Source organism: Lytechinus variegatus, chromosome 18 (genome assembly GCF_018143015.1).
Source record: "Lytechinus variegatus isolate NC3 chromosome 18, Lvar_3.0, whole genome shotgun sequence".
Taxonomy (NCBI): Eukaryota; Metazoa; Echinodermata; class Echinoidea; order Temnopleuroida; family Toxopneustidae; genus Lytechinus; species Lytechinus variegatus.
The window spans coordinates 3441159-3463406 of record NC_054757.1 but is presented as its reverse complement, the minus strand read 5'-3'; the positions used below and the strand labels follow the sequence as shown (position 1 = coordinate 3463406).

Sequence of the window (22248 nt, the reverse complement as noted above, 5' to 3'; positions counted from 1 at the left end):
TGAAGTACCATAGGCCTACTGTGAGAGTGAAGGATTTTAGGGTCTATTTTGAAAGTGCATATGAGCATGTCAGCGTGGTATTCATTTTGTAAAATCGCAGTGCCCCCCCCCCTTTGGCAAACTGATTGGCAACAGATAAGAACAGAATTGTGAAGGATGATTGCCCTTCATGTAAATGAATAAAAGGCATAAACATTGCCCAGGTCATTATAAAATGCCGTTTTGGATGAAATGTTTACCATTAATCAGCAACATTTGAAAATGACTGCATGATAAAACAACAACAAAAAATAAACCAAACTTCATGAACTTAACCCTAAAAGAACAGGGGGAGGGCATGATAGCTCCCATCAACGCTTTGCGCGATATTTCCGAAACACAAAAAGATAGAGTCGCAAAATGTCACAAAGTCGTACACTTTTTATGAGACCATGTCATGCCGAAAATATCTCATGAAAGGACAAGTCCACCCCAACAAAAAGTAGATTTGAATGAAATAGAGAAAATTCCAACAAGCACAACACTGAAAATTTCATCAAAATTGGATGTAAAATAAGAAAGTTATGACATTTTTAAATTTCGCTTTAATAATTTCACTAATTAGTTATATTCACATCCTTGCCAGTATGCAAATGCGGAACTGATGATATCACTCACTCACTATTTCTTTTTTTTTATTATATGAAATATGAAATATTCATATTTTCTCCTCATTGTCCTGTGAAACTAAGTTTTATTTCGCCCTGAACATGTGGAATTACCATTGTTTAACATTTTGTGTTTCAGTCAAGTTGGTATTAATTTTCAAATCCGCAAAAATTTATGTATAATTCAAACAATAAAAAACAAAAGAAATAGCGAGTTAGGGACATCATCGATTCTCTCTTTTGCATGTGACTATATTGTGCATATAACTTTTTTGTGAAAAGTAAGCGAAATTTAAAAATGTCCTCACTTTCTTATTTTACATCTGATTTTGATGGAATTTTCAGCATTATGCTTGTCTGATTTTTCTCTATTGATTCAAATCAACATTTTTCTGAGGTGGACTTGACCTTTTATATACTTTGTGTACAAAGCCTAGGGGAGATGAAATTCATAAAAGGATGATTGTTTTTTATTCTAATTGTTCTGCTGAATTAATTTATTGTTTAATTTAGTTGTTAAATGGTTTTTATTAAAAAAATTTCCCTTTGAAAAAACAATGAAAAACATATATTAAAACAAAAAGAGGAAAAATTTGACTTTCACAATTTTTCTTTTAAGATTTCAAGATGACATCTGGGAAGAAAAATGATTAATTTGAAGGGAAATTGGGTGTTATTAATTGGGAAATTGTGTAAATAATTTTTTCATGAATGAATCTGCACATTTTATTCAAAATAAATGAATGAATTATTTTCAGAATTTTTTTTTACTGGCTTGTAGTTTTTGTGGTAAAGAATGTGCATGCCAAATTTCGATGCAATTGTGCAAGTGGCGACAGAGATCAGAAGGGGGGGGGGCTATCATGGCCCCCCTCCCTTCCGATCTCTCAAGCCCCCAGTACTCAATACATCTCAAATAGCCCATTCCTTTTAGGGTTAACTCAGTAAACTTATATATATATATATTCTTTAGAAAATGTGTTAAACCTTACAAATCAATAATTATGAAGGTAATGTATCAATACATTGTTCGGCTTCAAGATACAACCTCCATGTAGTATAGGCCTACTTATTGACTGATTGATTCTTTTATTCATTCATGTATTCTTTCATTTACTTACTGACATATTTAATAATTTATTTGTTCATTTACCTGTTTCTTAATTGATTTTTTTTGCTGGGGTTCATTGTGAATTTTCAATGATAATCATGCCTGTATCTTTTCTTTCTTTGTTCATTTAGAATATGTCCCTTGACCAAGGAACCACAATTTCTTGTCATAATCTTCAATACACAGTAGATATTGGGCAGAAATGCAAGAAAGGTCAAGAAAAGGTCATCTTAAAAGGAATCACGTGAGTACACACACTTGTCTATTTAAGAGGGATGAAACCCTTGGAACAACTGCATGGGCATGTGTGGAAAGATAAAAATCAAAGAATAAGATCTAAAAAGAAAGTTTGAGGAAATTGTGACAAATATTGAGAAAGTTATTGCATTAATATTTTGAATATTGCGATCACTAATGCTATGGAGATCCTCTCATTGGCAATGGGACAAAGATGTGTGATGTCACATGTGAACAACTTTCCCTTTGATGGACCATGTACATGTAATACCCCCCAAATGTCTCTTTTTTCAGTTGCTATTCTTTCTTATGGTGATACAAACCCTTTATCCATAGTGTATCCTTTGAAAATCTGTATTACAATATGCCCTTTTATAGAAATAATACATGATCTACTGATAGATGTGATAAAAGAGGCAGTTTAAATGAAATATATACAAAAGTAATGGGGAAAGTTGTTCACACATCCTTGTCGCATTGCCAATGAAAGGATCTACATTACAATAATGACCTGAAGTTATGATCATAACTTTATTATTTATCCAATTTTTCTCAAACTTTTTTTGATTTTCGCACAAGCTATCTTGTTCCAATGGTTTCATTTTCCTTTAAAGCAAAGGAAAGGAGAAAGAATACATGATCGTCTGATAGATGTGATAAAGAGGCAGTTTTAATTAAATGAAATATTTACAAAAGTAACTTGGAAAGTTGTTCACATGTGACATCCCACATCTTTGTCGCATTGCCAATGGAAGGATCTACTTTACAATAATGATCTAAAGTTCAAATGATCATAACTTTCTTTTTATTCATGTTAATGTTTCTTAAACTTTCATTGATCTGTTTCTTTGATGTTTCTCTTTTCACACAACAAGCTATCTTGTCCCAAAGGTTTCATTCTCCATTAAAGGAAAATGAAACATTCTGGACAAAACAGCTTGTGCAAACACAGAAAAATCAAAGAATCATGCTTGTTACTAAGGTTATACAGCCTTGATGAGTCTACTGGACATATTAATGAGTCTACTGTTTGTTTTTATTTATTCATATGAACAGTGGAACTTCAGAACAAGTCAATTTGTGGCCAAAGTGCGCATTTATTATTGAATGCTTTGTCAATATCTCCTTAAATTGTTTTTACGTATTCATGCGTGACGTATGGGTTATATAGATTTCTTCAAATGAATGAGGAGACCCTAAGGTTTAAAATGATGGGTCATTTATGAAATTTGATGAAGAATAAGTTATGATACATCGTCGATCAATCTCGGTTTCGTTTATTCTGGGACGCACTGTATAGGCTGAATTATGCAAGGATGAAATGGATGAAATCGATGATATCTGCAGACTGCATAAACCATGGGTTGAACCCTGATTCAAAACCACCTGTGAATGGAGAGTTTGACTAGTAGTAGACCTGGGGGCCATTTTATGAAGCTGTTCGTAAGTTAAGAGCGACTTTAAGAATGACTGGTGATCCTTTCTTGTGATATTGATATTCACCATTAAATATTCATTGGTGATTAGTTAGCACGTAAGAAAGGATCACCAATCGTTTGTAAAGTTGCTCTTAACTTACGAATAGCTAATAATGAAACAGCCATTTGTAACTTTAAATTCAACAATGCCAATTTGAGGATCGCCATAGAATGTAAATTGAGACCTTTCCAAACTTTCTCATTTTGTAACCAATTTTGAAAAAACTGTTTTGAAATTGCTTCTCTCTATCCTCTCTTTAGTTTTCATTAAACTGTATATTTCCTGAGAGTTTCCTTTCCGTTCAAATAGACAACAAGAATACCCCCCCCCCAAAAAAAAATATGTAGACTTTACACTGTACAGCTGCTTCCTAGGCTTGCCATGGTCTTAGTTTATGTGGTGAGTGACCCTGACTTCAAATTTTAAATTGATGAACTACATTGTACCTCCTGATGGTGGGAAATGCTGGTACAAACCTGCATATTGATTAGAAGTTGAAATGGCATTTTCTATTGAAATTTCTCTGAAATTTATTATGTAGAAGCTTTTCCTTTTGACATATCATTTCTTGAAATTTTGAAGAGTTTATTGGTTTACAATATCCGGCACTTATGAACTCCAGGCACCAGGTTTTGGGTTGAAATTTGAAGGATATTTCAGGTTTTTGTAAAGCAAATAAATGCTGTTTGTGAACGTGCTGATGACAATTCATGTGAATTAGGAGGAAGCTAACTTTATGAAATGAAGCTTATGAAATATACCATCTGTTCATATCAGTCACCGAGGAGTTTGTTTCATCTAACTTAACGTTATTATTTGCTTTATATACCACCATCTATCATCTAAGAAAAGGGGGCATATTTATAAACAGAATATTAAGCTAAAGTTGGGAAATTGCTTTTTTTCAACTTTATTTTAAAGCAAATAAATACTGTTTGTGAACGTGCTGATGACAATTTATTTCTGAGGTGAATTAGGAGGAAGCTAACTTTATGAAGTGAAGCTGATGAAATATACCATCTGTTCATATTAGTCACCGAGGAGTTTGTTTCATCAACTAAACGTTATTATTTGCTTTTTATATTACACCATCTGTCATCTAAGAAAAGGGGGTATATGAACAGAATATTAAGGTAAAGTCAGGAAATTGCTTTAAAAACAGACATACTGTACTGAAGCTTTTCGAAATGTATGCACTAAATATCAGAGTAACATTGTATGAATGAACAGAACGCTAGAACAAAACATACAGTATATAGTCAAATAATAATTATAATAATAGGCATGCATTTATATAACACCATCTATCTAGAAATAATCTGTTCCGAGCCACATTGTTTATTATTATTATAATTACCCCGGCTTTAGCTCTCAGTGCATTCAAGGAATTAATCCTGCCAGATACCTATTCACCTCACCTGGGTTGAGTGCAGCAAAATGTGGATGAATTTCTTGCTGAAGGAAATTACAACATGGCTGGGATAGAACTGAAAAAAGACATAGGATGCTTTATGATTTGTGATTGGCTGTCAAGATAGACAGCCATTTACATGTAAAAAGCTTTATTCAACTAAAATAAAGTAAGGGTTCTTACAAACTCCTGACTGTATCTATAGGTAGGGCCTAGGCCCCCCCCAAAAAAAAAATTGAACAAATTGGAGGAGTGTCCAGTGGCTAATGATTACCTTGACCCCTAATCAGCTAATGAGAAAAGGCCAAGCAGCTAGTCATTGAGTTGAATTTGACCTCCTTAACCTTCTCAGGACTCTTTAATCTGCCAATGAGAAAAGGCTGATCAGCTAGTCATCGCATTGACCTTTGCCCCTTACCCCACACCTCTGAATCAGCCAATCAGAAAGGGCCGAACAGCTAGTCATAATCTTGACCTATGCCTCCATACCCAACTCTGAATCAGCCAATGTGAAAAGATTCATTGTGATTTGAGTAATATAATTGCTTTAGATATAAATATTTTTCTCTTTGTAATTTGATATTTTAGGGGAGTGTTTGGATGTGGAATGAATGCCATCCTAGGACCCACTGGGAGCGGGAAAACATCGTAAGTACACCACCTTCTCATGGGCTGTTTTTATGAAGTTGTTTGTATGTTAATCATGACTTTACAAGCAGCTGGTCACTTGTTCTATTGTGAAATCAGATACATGTACTCCAACATTTCCCTGTTTTACCAAAAAATGCAGTGCACATCTATGAATATCAAATTTTGAGAACTTTGATCTAAAAAGATCTAAATTCATCTTAAGCTGATGATAACTGACGGACAATCTGACGAACAGTTGCACACGAGTGGTTCACCAGTTATTCCCGTATTAAATTTACAAAAAGCTTTCTGAAACCCTAGGCACAAAGTACACAGTATTTCTTCTATTCAGTTTCTATTATAATTTGTTTTTAAAGGTAAATGCCAGTTGTAGTAACGATCTCAAAGTGACTTTTTACAGAATCCAATATGACCACCCAAGTATCTGTGTGTAAGGGGCCTGCTTAATAGATGCTGTTTTACTGTGGTTCAAATTCCGAACACTTATTGCCTTTTCAGAGTTTTTAGAAAAAGTATATGCAAACTGAATTCTCAAGTATTTCTTTATTAATAGCAGATTAATGGAGTCCTCAGCTACCCAAGAAAGGAACAAACATGAGAATAAATAAAGGATTGATCAGTAAACTAGTACTATTTGTAATTTTGCATAGTCATAGTGTATCTGTCTGGCACATTGTGGTACGATGTTTTGTTTTGATGCTTGGATGCACCCATACAACAAAAGCTCTTTCAGTTAAAGTTGTGATATTTCTAAGTTATGTAGGTCAAAGGTGCGAAAGATTATATCACGAGCATGTAGCTGGGGTTTGATTGAACCCCTCCATATACCAGCCCTGGGCTAAGTCATAAAATTTTGAGTTCATGAATGTCTTGTGCTAAAATAGCCCGCACCAGACCGGTGCTACTTTGATGCTGCTACGTGTATTGCAATATGTGCCCTAGTACTAGTATTTGAATGGGTTATTGTAAAAGTGGCGCCGCTCTGCGATGTAGTTTGATACCGAATGCTGACTATTTTAGTGTGGGCCTGGTGCTGACCAAAAAATCATGAGTTTATTGAAAACAGTATTTCATTTTACAAAGCAAGAAAAATAAAGCACAAAAACATTTTTTATTTCTTGGGGCAAAATACTTGACAATTTGACTGCTGGTCGACCTTTTTTCTTATTTGCTAATCAAATTTTTCAGACAAGGAAGAGAAGGAATCAAACCCCCTAAATAATTGGGAACCCTGGCAACGGGGCTGTATCGATTGTTGAAGCTTTATAAAGGATGATTACATAATTAGTTTTGGAACGATAAAGGGTTGCTGGGTAAATTTCACTATATTACAAATTAACTTATTGAAGGCTTTCAACACAGTAAATGGCATTGATCGATCTACAGTTTTTGATAAAGTCAGATTGATCAATGCGATCTTATTTTCTGGGTTGAGAGCGATAAGTTACCTTTATAATACAAAGATTTCTATTGTGTACTACATGTAGAGTACATCATCTAAAAAAAGAGTGGAGTTATCTCATTGTCAAATTATTTTCTGCATTCAAATCAGGGACAGAACAACACCTGCCATAGTGTAGCATAGGGCTGCATGCATATTTTGGCCAGCTGTAAAAACCGCAATATGGCAATGAGCATAATAATGATATTGCGGCATTGTCTTCAGTGAATAATTTCAAAACAATGTCAAAGAATGGAACATTAATGTTGCACATCTTTTTGCCTGTAAGACGTACAGATGTAGAAAATCTGGGAATAGACGAATTAGGAATTACTAGGACATACAAACAGAACTTGGTCTGGCTTCTCTTTTCGACTGACCACATAATACCATGGACCTACTGATTATACACAATACACAAGAAACCCAAAAGATTGATTTGAATTGAAAAAGAGAGATGAGTACAGAAAGAGTGAGAGAGAGAGAGAGGAGTATAGAAAGCAGGAGGGAGAGAGAGGGGAGTCTAATACTAGTATACACAGTAGCTCCATTCATTGTATGGACATGGAAAAAGCTTGGTGTGTATCTAGTAATTCACTAGTGCAGGGGCAGTGGAAGCGGGGGGGGGGGGGTTGGCTTCAGCCCCCCCCCTCTTTTTTCCAAAATCATGTATATAACGTAAAAATTACCATATGATTATGATTTTTTGCATGGTCAGCCCTTCCATTTTTTTAAATCGCTCTGCGGTCCCTGTAGTGTGTTAGAGGTCAAGTCCACCCCAGAAAAATGTTGATCTGAATCAATAGAGAGAAATAAAATGAGCATAATGCTGAACATTTCATCAAAATTTTATGTTAAAGAAAGTTATGACATTTAAAATTGTGCATATTTTTCACAAAACAGTTATCTGCACAACTCAGTATCATGCAAATGAGAGAGTTGAGATGTGCCCCACTCACTATTTCTTTTGTTTTTTAAGGTTTGAATTGTACAATATTTCCATTTTTTCAGATTTGACAATGAGGACCAACATGACTGAACTTTAAAATGTTAAAACAATGGTACTTCCACATTTAAGGAAGAAATAAAACTTTGTTTTGCAGGGCAATTAGGAGCAATTTTGATTTCAAGGATAATTGAAAGATCATTGAAAGGCCATAGAAATATTACCAAAAGATCAATTTTTTCATTTACAATTCAAGATCTCTGAAAGACCACTGAAAGATTTCTATAGGACTAAGTCAAAGTCCAGCGGGGCTAGAAGTATCAATCAGTCTTTCAGATTTCTTTGGAGAATTTTTGGAGATTCTAGGGACCGACAGATTTAGTGATCTTGGATACTGCTGGGTATCCTTGCAAAGTTTCAGTCTTTCAGAGGTCTTTCAGGGGTCTCCATTCTCTGGGATGGGATCTTAAGTATTAAAACTATATAGATTGACAAGTGTGGCCATAACGGAAGTTCAGTAATAAGATTTGTAATTATCCACCACCATAAAAATTAATTGTGAGTTTTAATGTGTAACGTATGAATGTGAGGGTTGAAGAATATTGTCCTTAAGTTGTTTGTAAGATGTATCCTTGCAAAGTTTCAGTCTCCATTCTCTGGGATGGGATCTTAAGTAAACTATATAGATGACAAGTGTGGCCATAACGGAAGTTCAGTAATAAGATTTGTAATTATCCACCACCATAAAAATTAATTGTGAGTTTTAATGTGTAACGTATGAATGTGAGGGTTGAAGAATATTGTCCTTAAAGGAGAATGAAACCATTGGAACAAGATAGCTTGTGTGAAAACAGAAAAATCAAAGAAACAGATCAACAAAAGTTTGAGAAAAATCGGACAAATAATGAGAAAGTTATGAGCATTTGAATATTGCGATCACTAATGCTATGAAGATAGCAAATTGGCAATGTGACAAAAAATGTGTGATGTCACTTGTGAACAACTCTCCCCATTAGTATATATTTCACTTGAATTGCCTCTTTTATCACATTTATCCATAAATCATGTGTTCTTTCTACATGAGGGCATGTAATACATATTTTTTAAGAATACATCATAGAAAGAGAGTTTGTATCATCATAAGAAAAAGCAAAAAGAGACATTTTGAGGGTATTTTATAGTCCACCAAAGGGAAAATTGTTCATCAGTGACATCACACATCCTTGTCGCATTGCCAATGGAAGGATCTCCATAGCAATAGTGATTGCAATATTAAAATGCTCATAACTTTCTCATTATTGGTCCGATTTTTCTCAAACTTTCTTTATTCTTATTCTTTGATTTTTCTGTTTCTACACAAGCCTATTTGTTCCAAAGGTTTCATTCCCCTTTAAGTTGTTCGTAAGATGTATCCTTGCAAAGTTTCAGTCTCCATTCTCTGGGATGGGATCTTAAGTAAACTATATAGATGACAAGTGTGGCCATAACGGAAGTTCAGTAATAAGATTTGTGATTATCTACCATAAAAATTAATTGTGAGTTTTAATGTGCAGCGTATGAATGTGAGGGTTGAAGAATATTGTCCTTAAGTTGTTTTTAAGGTGACACAGATGATGAATTTTTATTTTTATTTGAAATGGAATCAAGGTCATATGGACTCTATGATATCTCATCCTATGGAATCACAGAAAAAAATACTCTATGACGAGGAACTTTCTGGCATTAATCAGATTCAACAGAATGAATTAAGGACCGTCTTTCGTGTTGCCTTTTTATGATGCGCCATGTGAAACGCATTTTAAATAAATCATTTGCAAACATATTTCATTCGTCCGTTAAATTAAACAAAATATTTGTTTATAAAATGATGTGATATATCATGAAATCGTATAAAATTTGATTTAAAAGCAAACAAACGAATCTTATTCTTTATCATAAATTTCAGAAACACCCCGCCTATAGCGTATCATAAAAGATGGGCGACACGAAAGACGGTCCTTTGAAAGACCCTTTCGTGCAATCGGCCCCTGTATGCTCAAAGTCAAGATTCAAAATCCCAAATAGTACTCATATGTTTAACATGTTGCTCTTCTTTGTGCTTTCTGTTATATTTGTTACCTTCTATGTTCTCATATTTTTGGTACTTTTTGTATACTGGTAACTTGCTAACTAATGGAAACCAAATCACTTGTTGCATATATGAGCAGGGCTCGAATTAATCCAAGGCCATCCAAGGCCATGGCCTTAGATGCCCTCAGAAATGGCCTTGATGCCCTTTCAAATATTTGTAGACTTAAGGCCAAAATAACTGCCCTTTTTTGCTGTGGCCGTGGTGCCCTGCGGTAATCCAGTGCATGTGCCCCATTGAAAAGTGCATTTATTATTGATGCCCTTTCTTTGGTGGCCTTGGATGTCCCATAAAGTGAAAACTGCCTGCCCTTTCCCTTAAGTGCCCTTTTAAAAAATGGCCTTGCCCCTTTAAATTGTTAATTCGAGCCCTGTATGAGTTTAGAGATAAGCCATCTTGTGTCTTGTTTCTTTTTAGTTTATTGGACATCCTGGCTGGTAGGAAAGAGAAGGAGGGGGTTCGAGGAGAAGTATTGATTAATGGGAATGACATCCCAAGGAACTTCAAGTGCTGCTCAGGATATGTTGTCCAGGTACCTTCTACATCAGGGGCGGTATTCTGAAAGCTCAATCAGCGGTCAATTAGCGCTCAATGAGCATTTTGGTATTCTGAAAAGGCACTCACGTGTCCTTATCCTTATTCGGCAGGGGTGCGTTGCACACACTTGAAATAGTACACATTATGACTGCGCGAAGAGTTCTGTGAGCAGTTACGAGACTTCTGGTATTCTGAAAAGTCTCATCGCGCTCAATTAGCAGACTTTTCCAATGGGGAAAGATGATGATAAAAGGTCCATTAAGTCTCATCAAGGTTTCCCATATAATAAAATGAAAAGTTTATTATTATGAAAATCAGCAGGAATTAATGTTATAGAAGAATCCCTCCTCCCCCGAGACAGTTGCAATGAAATATTGTAAAAGAAAAAAAAAGCTACAAATGGATGTAAATAGGTGGATGTGAAAATCATGTTCGAAATTGAAAAAAAAATCAAAGCCAACAGAAGTACAAGAAAATATTGAGAGAGAATGGGACAAGACAACAGGTAACTTTAACAACATGACGAACCTCTAATCTCTGATGCAAAGACTTTAGCATTATTTCCCAGCAAAAAATATTTGTATACAAGCTTGTGACGAGCCAGCAAAGTGAAGAGACACTGTGCGCTGCTAGAAAATTTTATGTTGTAAGAGCACGTTTGATTGGCCAATTTTGCTTAGTAGGGGAGTGGCCTAAAGGAGTTAATTGAGCGCTTCAGAATACAAATTGGGCGGTCCATTAGTGCTCCATCATATGGGTAACTTTGAGGAAAATTATGAGCCTTTCCAGAATACCCCCCCCCCGGCCATATTCTCATAAAAATATGTTTCCTGAAGGAATTTGGATTATCACCACACTATTTGAAAGGGAGGAATCACCATGATTATTAATGGAATTTCTTTTCAAAATAAAAGAACTCTGTGGAAAGGGGAAAATAAATTATAACAAATTAGCAAGTAATACAAGGTTGACTGTAAAATTCTGTACATGATATATGTTAATGTGGGTCATGTGCATAGCTATCCCCTGTCTCACAAATATCACAAAATGTTACTATAATACAAAATCCTACATACCATGATATCACAAACAAATATTTGTCTTAGATTTGAAATCTGTTTTCTGGAACAACAATGTAATCTTTGACTACAATTGTTGGTATAGTAATCTCACATTCCTATCAATCCATTTTCTGGTGCAATTATGTAGTCCGGAGACTAATAATGCATTGTTTAACAATTTGATTTACATATAGATATTATGTATAAACATTTAAGATTACATTATGTAAATTGTTGAGAGATTAATCTTAGTATGCTTTCACTGTGGTTAAAACCTGCTCAAGATTGCAATGACAGGATTTGTATTGTTTAAATTCCAACTTAAGAAAACCAAACGTAAAAAAATTCAGATGTTTTATTTATAGATAGTCTGGAGCTGTAATTAAACATTGCACTTATATCATTGTAATTTGTGCAGTATGGTGACCATTAATAATCTATAATTTTATTATTTGTATAGGATGATGTTGTCATGGGAACACTGACGGTGAGAGAGAATCTTGCATTCTCTGCTGCCTTAAGGCTTCCTTCTACAGTATCTCAGAAGGAAAAAAGGAAAGAGTGGATGAAACCATAACTGAGCTTGGATTAGAAGACTGCAAAGATACAAAGGTGAGCAGTAATGATTGGATGGAGGAATAGAGAGGGAGGGATAGAGGGAGGGAGGGGATGGAGGGATGGAGGTGGAGGGACGGAGATGGAAGGGATAGAGGGAGGGGATGGATGGAAGGGATAGAGGGACGGAAGAGATAGAGGGAGGGAGGGTGTAGGGATGGAGGTGGAGGGAAGGGATAGAGGGAGGGAGGGGATGGAGGGAACGGATAGAGGGACGGAAGAGATAGAGGGACCGAAGAGGTAGAGGGAGGGAGGGAGGGGTGTAGGGATAGAGGTGGAGGAAAGGGATAGAGGGATGGAGGGAAGAGATAGAGGGAGGGAGGGGTGTACGGATGGAGGTGGAGGGAAGGGATAGAGGGAGGGAGGGGATGGAGGGAAGGGATAGAGGGACGGAAGAGATAGAGGGACGGAAGAGATAGAGGGAGGAAGGGTGTAGGGATGGAGGTGGAGGAAATGGATAGAGGGAGGGGATGGAGGAAGGGATAGAGGGACGGAAGAGATAGAGGGACGGAAGAGATAGAGGGAGGGAGGGGTGTAGGGATAGAGGTGGAGGAAAGGGATAGAGGGATGGAGGGAAGAGATAGAGAGAGGGAGGGGTGTAGGGATGGAGGTGGAGGAAAGGGATAGAGGGAGGGAGGGGATGGAGGGAAGGGATAGAGGGACGGAAGAGATAGAGGGACGGAAGAGATAGAGGGAGGGAAGGGTGTAGGGATGGAGGTGGAGGAAAGGGATAGAGGGAGGGGATGGAGGGAAGGGATAGAGGGACGGAAGAGATAGAGGGACGGAAGAGATAGAGGGAGGGAGGGGTGTAGGGATGGAGGTGGAGGGAAGGGATAGAGGGAGGGAGGGGATGGAGGGAAGGGATAGAGGGACGGAAGAGATAGAGGGACGGAAGAGATAGAGGGAGGGAGGGGTGTAGGGATAGAGGTGGAGGAAAGGGATAGAGGGATGGAGGGAAGAGATAGAGAGAGGGAGGGGTGTAGGGATGGAGGGAGGAAAGGGATAGAGGGATGGAGGGAAGGGATAGAGGGAGGGAGGGGTGTAGGGATGGAGGTGGAGGAAAGGGATAGAGGGAGGGAGGGGATGGAGGGAAGGGATAGAGGGAGGGAGGGGATGGAGGGATGGAGGTGGAGGGAAGGGATAGAGGGAGGGAGGGGATGGAGGGAAGGGATAGAGGGACGGAAGAGATAGAGGGAGGGAGGGTGTAGGGATGGAGGTGGAGGGAAGGGATAGAGGGAGGGAGGGGATGGAGGGAGGGGATGGAGGGAAGGGATAGAGGGACGGAAGAGATAGAGGGACGGAAGAGATAGAGGGAGGGAGGGGTGTAGGGATGGAGGTGGAGGAAAGGGATAGAGGGAGGGAGGGGATGGAGGGAAGGGATAGAGGGAGGGAGGGGATGGAGGGAAGGGATAGAGGGACGGAAGAGATAGAGGGAGGGAGGGTGTAGGGATGGAGGTGGAGGGAAGGGATAGAGGGAGGGAGGGAGGGGATGGAGGGAGGGAAGGGATAGAGGGACGGAAGAGATAGAGGGACGGAAGAGATAGAGGGAGGGAGGGGTGTAGGGATAGAGGTGGAGGAAAGGGATAGAGGGATGGAGGGAAGAGATAGAGGGAGGGAGGGGTGTAGGGATGGAGGTGGAGGAAAGGGATAGAGGGAGGGAGGGGATGGAGGGAAGGGATAGAGGGAGGGAGGGGATGGAGGGAAGAGATAGAGGGACGGAAGAGATAGAGGGAGGGAGGGGTGTAGGGATAGAGGTGGAGGAAAGGGATAGAGGGAGGGAGGGGATGGAGGGATGGAGGTGGAGGGAAGGGATAGAGGGAGGGAGGGGATGGAGGGAAGGGATAGAGGGACGGAAGAGATAGAGGGAGGGAGGGTGTAGGGATGGAGGTGGAGGGAAGGGATAGAGGGAGGGAGGGATGGAGGGAGGGGGGATGGAGGGAAGGGATAGAGGGACGGAAGAGATAGAGGGAGGGAGGGGTGTAGGGATAGAGTAGAGGAAAGGGATAGAGGGATGGAGGGAAGAGATAGAGGGAGGGAGGGGTGTACGAATGGAGGTGGAGGGAAGGGATAGAGGGAGGGAGGGGATGGAATGAAGGGATAGAGGGACGGAAGAGATAGAGGACGGAAGAGATAGAGGGAGGGAGGGGTGTAGGGATGGAGGTGGAGGAAAGGGATAGAGGGAGGGAGGGGATGGAGGGAAGGGATAGAGGGACGGAAGAGATAGAGGGACGGAAGAGATAGAGGGAGGGAGGGGTGTAGGGATAGAGGTGGAGGAAAGGGATAGAGGGATGGAGGGAAGAGATAGAGAGAGGGAGGGGTGTAGGGATGGAGGTGGAGGAAAGGGATAGAGGGATGGAGGGAAGGGATAGAGGGAGGGGGGGTGTAGGGATGGAGGTGGAGGGAAGGGATAGAGGGAGGGAGGGGATGGAGGGAAGGGATAGAGGGACGGAAGAGATAGAGGGACGGAAGAGATAGAGGGAGGGAGGGGTGTAGGGATAGAGGTGGAGGAAAGGGATAGAGGGATGGAGGGAAGAGATAGAGAGAGGGAGGGGTGTAGGGATGGAGGTGGAGGAAAGGGATAGAGGGATGGAGGGAAGGGATAGAGGGAGGGAGGGGTGTAGGATGGAGGTGGAGGAAAGGGATAGAGGGAGGGAGGGGATGGAGGGAGGGATAGAGGGAGGGAGGGGATGGAGGGACGGAGGTGGAGGGAAGGGATAGAGGGAGGGAGGGGATGGAGGGAAGGGATAGAGGGACGGAAGAGATAGAGGGAGGAGGGTGTAGGGATGGAGGTGGAGGGAAGGGATAGAGGAGGGGATGGAGGGAAGGGATAGAGGGACGGAAGAGATAGAGGGACGGAAGAGATAGAGGGAGGGAGGGGTATAGGGATGGAGGTGGAGGAAAGGGATAGAGGGAGGGAGGGAAGAGATAGAGAGAGGGAGGGGTGTAGGGATGGAGGTGGAGGAAAGGGATAGAGGGATGGAGGGAAGGGATAGAGGAGGGGGGAGGGGTGTAGGGATGGAGGTGGAGGAAAGGGATAGAGGGAGGGAGGGGATGGAGGGAAGGATAGAGGGAGGGAGGGGATGGAGGGATGGAGGTGGAGGGAAGGGATAGAGGGAGGGAGGGGATGGAGGGAAGGATAGAGGGACGGAGAGATAGAGGGAGGGAGGGTGTAGGGATGGAGGTGGAGGGAAGGGATAGAGGGAGGGAGGGGATGGAGGGAAGGGATAGAGGGACGGAAGAGATAGAGGGACGGCAGAGATAGAGGGAGGGAGGGGTGTAGGGATAGAGGTGGAGGAAAGGGATAGAGGGATGGAGGGAAGAGATAGAGAGAGGGATGGGTGTAGGGATGGAGGTGGAGGAAAGGGATAGAGGGATGGAGGGAAGGGATAGAGGGAGGGAGGGGTGTAGGGATGGAGGTGGAGGAAAGGGATAGAGGGAGGGAGGGGATGGAGGGAAGGGATAGAGGGAGGGAGGGGATGGAGGGATGGAGGTGGAGGGAAGGGATAGAGGGAGGGAGGGGATGGAGGGAGGGATAGAGGGACGGAAGAGATAGAGGAGGGGGGTGTAGGGATGGAGGTGGAGGGAAGGGATAGAGGGAGGGGATGGAGGGAAGGGATAGAGGGACGGAAGAGATAGAGGGACGGAAGAGATAGAGGGAGGGGGGGGTATAGGGATGGAGGTGGAGGAAAGGGATAGAGGGAGGGAGGGAAGAGATAGAGAGAGGGAGGGGTGTAGGGATGGAGTGGTGGAGGAAAGGGATAGAGGGATGGAGGGAAGGGATAGAGGGGGGAGGGGTGTAGGGATGGAGGTGGAGGAAAGGGATAGAGGGAGGGAGGGGATGGAGGGAAGGGATAGAGGGAGGGAGGGGATGGAGGGATGGAGGTGGAGGGAAGGGATAGAGGGAGGGAGGGGATGGAGGGAAGGGATAGAGGGACGGAAGAGATAGAGGGAGGGAGGGTGTAGGGATGGAGGTGGAGGGAAGGGATAGAGGGAGGGGATGGAGGGAAGGGATAGAGGGACGGAAGAGATAGAGGGACGGAAGAGATAGAGGGAGGGAGGGGTATAGGATGGAGGTGGAGGAAAGGGATAGAGGGAGGGAGGGAAGGGATAGAGGGAGGGAGGGGATGGAGGAAGGGATAGAGGGACGGAAGAGATAGAGGGGCAGAAGAGATAGAGGGAGGGAGGGGTGTAGGGATGGAGGTGGAGGAAAGGGATAGAGGGATGGAGGGAAGAGATAGAGGGAGGGAGGGGTGTAGGGATGGAGGTGGAGGGAAGGAATAGAGGGAGGGAGGGGATGGAGGGAAGAGATAGAGGGACGGAAGAGATAGAGGGAGGGATGGGTGTAGGGATAGGTGGAGGGAAGGGATAGAGGGGGGAGGGGATGGAGGGAAGGGATAGAGGGACGGAAGAGATAGAGGGACGGAAGAGATAGAGGGAGGGAGGGGTGTAGGGATAGAGGTGGAGGAAAGGGATAGAGGGAGGGAGCGGATGGAGGGAAGGGATGGAGGGACGGAAGAGATAGGGATGGAAGAGATAGAGGGAGGGAGGGGTGTAGGGATGGAGGTGGAGGGAAGGGATAGAGGGAGGGAGGGGATGGAGGGAAGGGATAGAGGGACGGAAGAGATAGAGGGACGGAGAGATGGAGGGAGGGGTGTAGGGATGGAGGTGGAGGAAAGGGATAGAGGGAGGGGTGTAGGGATGGAGGTGGAGGGAAGGGATAGAGGGAGGGAGGGGATGGAGGGACGGAAGAGATAGAGGGAGGGAGGGGTGTAGGGATGGAGGTGGAGGGAAGGGATAGAGGAGGGGATGGAGGGACGGAAGAGATAGAGGGAGGGAGGGGTGTAGGGATGGAGGTGGAGGAAAGGGATAGAGGGATGGAGGGAAGGGATAGAGGGAGGGAGGGGTGTAGGGATGGAGGTGGAGGGAAGGGATAGAGGGAGGGAGGGATGGAGGGAAGGGTAGAGGGACGAGATAGAGGGAAGGAGAGAGGGGGAAGAGTAGAGGGAGGGAGGGGTGTAGGGATAGAGGTGGAGGAAAGGGATAGAGGGATGGAGGGAAGAGATAGAGAGAGGGAGGGGTGTAGGGATGGAGGTGGAGGAAAGGGATAGAGGGATGGAGGGGAGGGAAGGGATAGAGGGAGGGGGGGTGTAGGATGGAGGTGGAGGAAAGGGATAGAGGGAGGGAGGGGATGGAGGGAAGGGATAGAGGGAGGGAGGGGATGGAGGGACGGAGTGGAGGGAAGGGATAGAGGAGGGAGGGGATGGAGGGAAGGGATAGAGGGACGGAAGAGATAGAGGGAGGGAGGGTGTAGGGATGGAGGTGGAGGGAAGGGATAGAGGAGGGGATGGAGGGAAGGGATAGAGGGACGGAAGAGATAGAGGGACGGAAGAGATAGAGGGAGGAGGGGTATAGGGATGGAGGTGGGGAAAGGGATAGAGGGAGGGAGGGAAGAGATAGAGAGAGGGAGGGGTGTAGGGATGGAGGTGGAGGAAAGGGATAGAGGGATGGAGGGAAGGGATAGAGGGAGGGAGGGGTGTAGGGATGGAGGTGGAGGAAAGGGATAGAGGGAGGGAGGGGATGGAGGGAAGGGATAGAGGGAGGGAGGGATGGAGGGATGGAGGTGGAGGGAAGGGATAGAGGGAGGGAGGGGATGGAGGGAAGGGATAGAGGGACGGAAGAGATAGAGGGAGGGAGGGTGTAGGGATGGAGGTGGAGGGAAGGGATAGAGGGAGTGAGGGGATGGAGGGAAGGGATAGAGGGACGGAAGAGATAGAGGGACGGCAGAGATAGAGGGAGGGAGGGGTGTAGGGATAGAGGTGGAGGAAAGGGATAGAGGGATGGAGGGAAGAGATAGAGAGAGGGATGGGTGTAGGGATGGAGGTGGAGGAAGGGATAGAGGGATGGAGGGAAGGGATAGAGGGAGGGAGGGGTGTAGGGATGGAGGTGGAGGAAAGGGATAGAGGGAGGGAGGGGATGGAGGGAAGGGATAGAGGGAGGGAGGGGATGGAGGGATGGAGGTGGAGGGAAGGGATAGAGGGAGGGAGGGGATGGAGGGAAGGGATAGAGGGACGGAAGAGATAGAGGGAGGGGGGTGTAGGGATGGAGGTGGAGGGAAGGGATAGAGGGAGGGGATGGAGGGAAGGGATAGAGGGACGGAAGAGATAGAGGGACGGAAGAGATAGAGGGAGGGAGGGGTATAGGGATGGAGGTGGAGGAAAGGGATAGAGGGAGGGAGGGAAGAGATAGAGAGAGGGAGGGGTGTAGGGATGGAGGTGGAGGAAAGGGATAGAGGGATGGAGGGAAGGGATAGAGGGAGGGAGGGGTGTAGGGATGGAGGTGGAGGAAAGGGATAGAGGGAGGGAGGGGATGGAGGGAAGGGATAGAGGGAGGGAGGGGATGGAGGGATGGAGGTGGAGGGAAGGGATAGAGGGAGGGAGGGGATGGAGGGAAGGGATAGAGGGACGGAAGAGATAGAGGGAGGGAGGGTGTAGGGATGGAGGTGGAGGAAGGGATAGAGGGAGGGGATGGAGGGAAGGGATAGAGGGACGGAAGAGATAGAGGGACGGAAGAGAGAGGGAGGGAGGGAGGGGTATAGGGATGGAGGTGGAGGAAAGGGATAGAGGGAGGGAGGGAAGGGATAGAGGGAGGGAGGGGATGGAGGGAAGGGATAGAGGGACGGAAGAGATAGAGGGGCAGAAGAGATAGAGGGAGGGAGGGGTGTAGGGATGGAGGTGGAGGAAAGGGATAGAGGGATGGAGGGAAGAGATAGAGGGAGGGAGGGGTGTAGGGATGGAGGTGGAGGGAAGGAATAGAGGGAGGGAGGGGATGGAGGGAAGAGATAGAGGGACGGAAGAGATAGAGGGAGGGATGGGTGTAGGGATGGAGGTGGAGGGAGGGATAGAGGGAGGGAGGGGATGGAGGGAAGGGATAGAGGGACGGAAGAGATAGAGGGACGGAAGAGATAGAGGAGGGAGGGGTGGTGTAGGATAGAGGTGGAGGAAAGGGAGAGGGAGGGAGCGGATGGAGGGAAGGGATGGAGGGACGGAAGAGATAGAGGATGGAAGAGATAGAGGGAGGGAGGGGTGTAGGGATGGAGGTGGAGGGAAGGGATAGAGGGAGGGAGGGGATGGAGGGAAGGGATAGAGGGACGGAAGAGATAGAGGGACGGAAGAGATGGAGGGAGGGGTGTAGGGATGGAGGTGGAGGAAAGGGATAGAGGGAGGGGTGTAGGGATGGAGGTGGAGGGAAGGGATAGAGGGAGGGAGGGGATGGAGGGACGGAAGAGATAGAGGGAGGGAGGGGTGTAGGATGGAGGTGGAGGGAAGGGATAGAGGGAGGGGATGGAGGGACGGAAGAGATAGAGGGAGGGAGGGGTGTAGGGATGGAGGTGGAGGAAAGGGATAGAGGGAGGGAGGGGATGGAGGGATGGAGGTGGAGGAAAGGGATAGAGGGAGGGAGGGGTGTAGGGATGGAGGTAGAGGGAAGGGATAGAGGGAGGGAGGGAGGGGATGGAGGGACGGAAGAGATAGAGGGAGGAAGGGGTGTAGGGATAGAGGTGGAGGGAAGGGATAGAGGGAGGGGATGGAGGGAGGGAGAGGGAAGGGATAGAAGGAGGGAGGTGGAGGGAGGGAGAGGGAAGGGATAGAGGGAGGGAGAGGGAAGGATAGAGGGAGGGAGAGGGAAGGAGAGGAGGGAGGTGGAGGGAAGGAGAGGAAAGGGATGGAGGGAGAGGGAAGGGATGGAGGGGGTTGGGGGAGGGAGGGAGGGGAAGGAGGAAGGAGAGGTAAGAGATAGAGGGAGGGGATGGAGGGATGGAGGTAGAGGGAAGGGATGGAGAAAGGGAGGTGGAGGAATAGAGGGAGGTGATGGAGGGAGGAAAGGATAGAGGGAGGGAGGGGATGGATGGACGGAGGTAGAGGGGGAGGAGAGAGAGAGAGGGAAGGGATAGAGGGAGGGAGGAGATGGAGGGGAAGGAAGGGAGGAGAATAGGAGGGAGGGATTGGATGAAATGAGGTAGTGGGAGGGGAGAGGGGAGGAAGGAATGGAGGGAGGGGAAGAAAGGGAGTGGGCATGGAGGAAGGAGATGGAGGAAGATAGAGTCCAATAATTTTGATGCTCCTTACCTCAACATTGAAGTTTCAGAATCTCTGCTTATCTAAACAACAGAATCATCTTGTGACTGTATTTAAAGGCAATTTATAAAAATAATTTGAAGGAGTGGACATTAGTTGACATATTTGGGATGTATGGGAATGAGCAACAAAATCTTAAAGTGTTTAAAATATCTAATAGACAGTTTATGGATATATTTTTAAATAAAAAAATAGATTTGCTGTTTAGGCCTATACCATGTCTGGACTTTGTTGATTTTGTTTAATTGCTATCAATGCTACTGCCCCCTCTAAAAAAGATACGTCAGAAAGAACAAAATTTGTGTCAGTCATCTCCCCCCCTCCACCAGGAACACCAATCAACACCCATGCAAGATAGAGGAGATATAACAGAAGAGGGAAGATGAGAAAGGAAGAAAAAACAGGGAAGGAAAGGAAATACAAGTGAAGAGAGGATACATGGTGTATCAAATAAATAATTCAAAGCTGACAAAATTTCACCCATGACATGACACTAGGAAGCAGAATACAACCTGAACCTTATTTCTCCAAAGGCAATCATATTTCTATAATAATTCAAAATTATATTTGAAGAAATGTGAACTGCATACATGTATGTAGTTATTCACTAACACTTGATTTGGTTGTTGTGTTGTACATGTAGGTTGGGACCATGTTCATACGTGGCGTGTCCGGGGGAGAGCGGAAACGGACCAACATTGGGATGGAGCTCGTTATTGGACCAACTGTTCTGTTCTTAGATGAACCAACAACTGGACTGGATGCAAACACTGCTTACACTGTCATGAGCCGACTTGCTGTGTATGTAAACTCTTTTATTATGATGATGAGGGGGAGAAGACAAGAAGCATGATGATGGTGATGATGATGATGATGATGGTGATGATGATGATGATGATAATAGTGATGATGATGATGATGATGATAATTATGGTGATGATGATGATGATGATGATAATTGTGATGATGGTGATGATAATAGTGATGACAGTTTTGATGATGAGGATGATGATGAGGATAATGATGGTGATGATGGTGATGATGATGATGATGATGATAATGATGATGGTGGTGATAATCACCATGATTAAGAAGAAGAGGAGGATGATGATGATGATGATGATGATGGTGATAGTGATGATGATGATGGTGATGATGATGATCGATGATGATGGTGATGATGGTTATGATAGTGATGATGATGATGATGGATGATGATGTGATGATGATGATAATGATGATGGTGATGATGATGATGATAATTATGATGATGGTGGTTATGATAATCATGAAGGAGAAGAGGATGACGATGATGATGATGGTGATTATGATGAGAAAATAATAATGAAGCTGAGGATTGTGATGATGGTGAGGATGATAATGACAAGTAGGAGGATGAGGAATAATTATGCTATCTCTTATTTTGATATCTATTAGACTATCCAAACGAGGGCGTGCTATCATCTTCTCCATTCATCAGCCGAGGTTCACTATATTTCAACTCTTTGACACGCTTCATCTCTTATCAAAGGGAGAGACTGTGTACCATGGTTCAGCTGATGATTCTATTGACTACTTTTCTTCTATCGGTAATCATTCTTTCTTTCATCTCGACCTTTATCATAAAGTCACAAATAAGTAAAAAAGGGGGTTTCTTTGTATTGTGTTAAACGTCAAGTCCATCCCAGAAAAATGTTGATTTGAATAAAAATAGAATACACAATATTTCATTTTTTACAGATTTGACAATAGGGACCAACTTGGCTGAATCCTATAGTTTTATGCAATGCTAGTTCCACATATAGATGTTCCTGGAGGAATCAAGCGATGTATCTCTTTTTATTCAAACCAA

At 43.8% G+C, this 22248-nt stretch overlaps 1 pseudogene; it reads left to right on the top strand.

Moving 5' to 3' along the window:
* The window catches only part of LOC121431865, a 45241-nt pseudogene that overhangs the window by 3714 nt on the left and 19279 nt on the right, over nucleotides 1-22248 (top strand).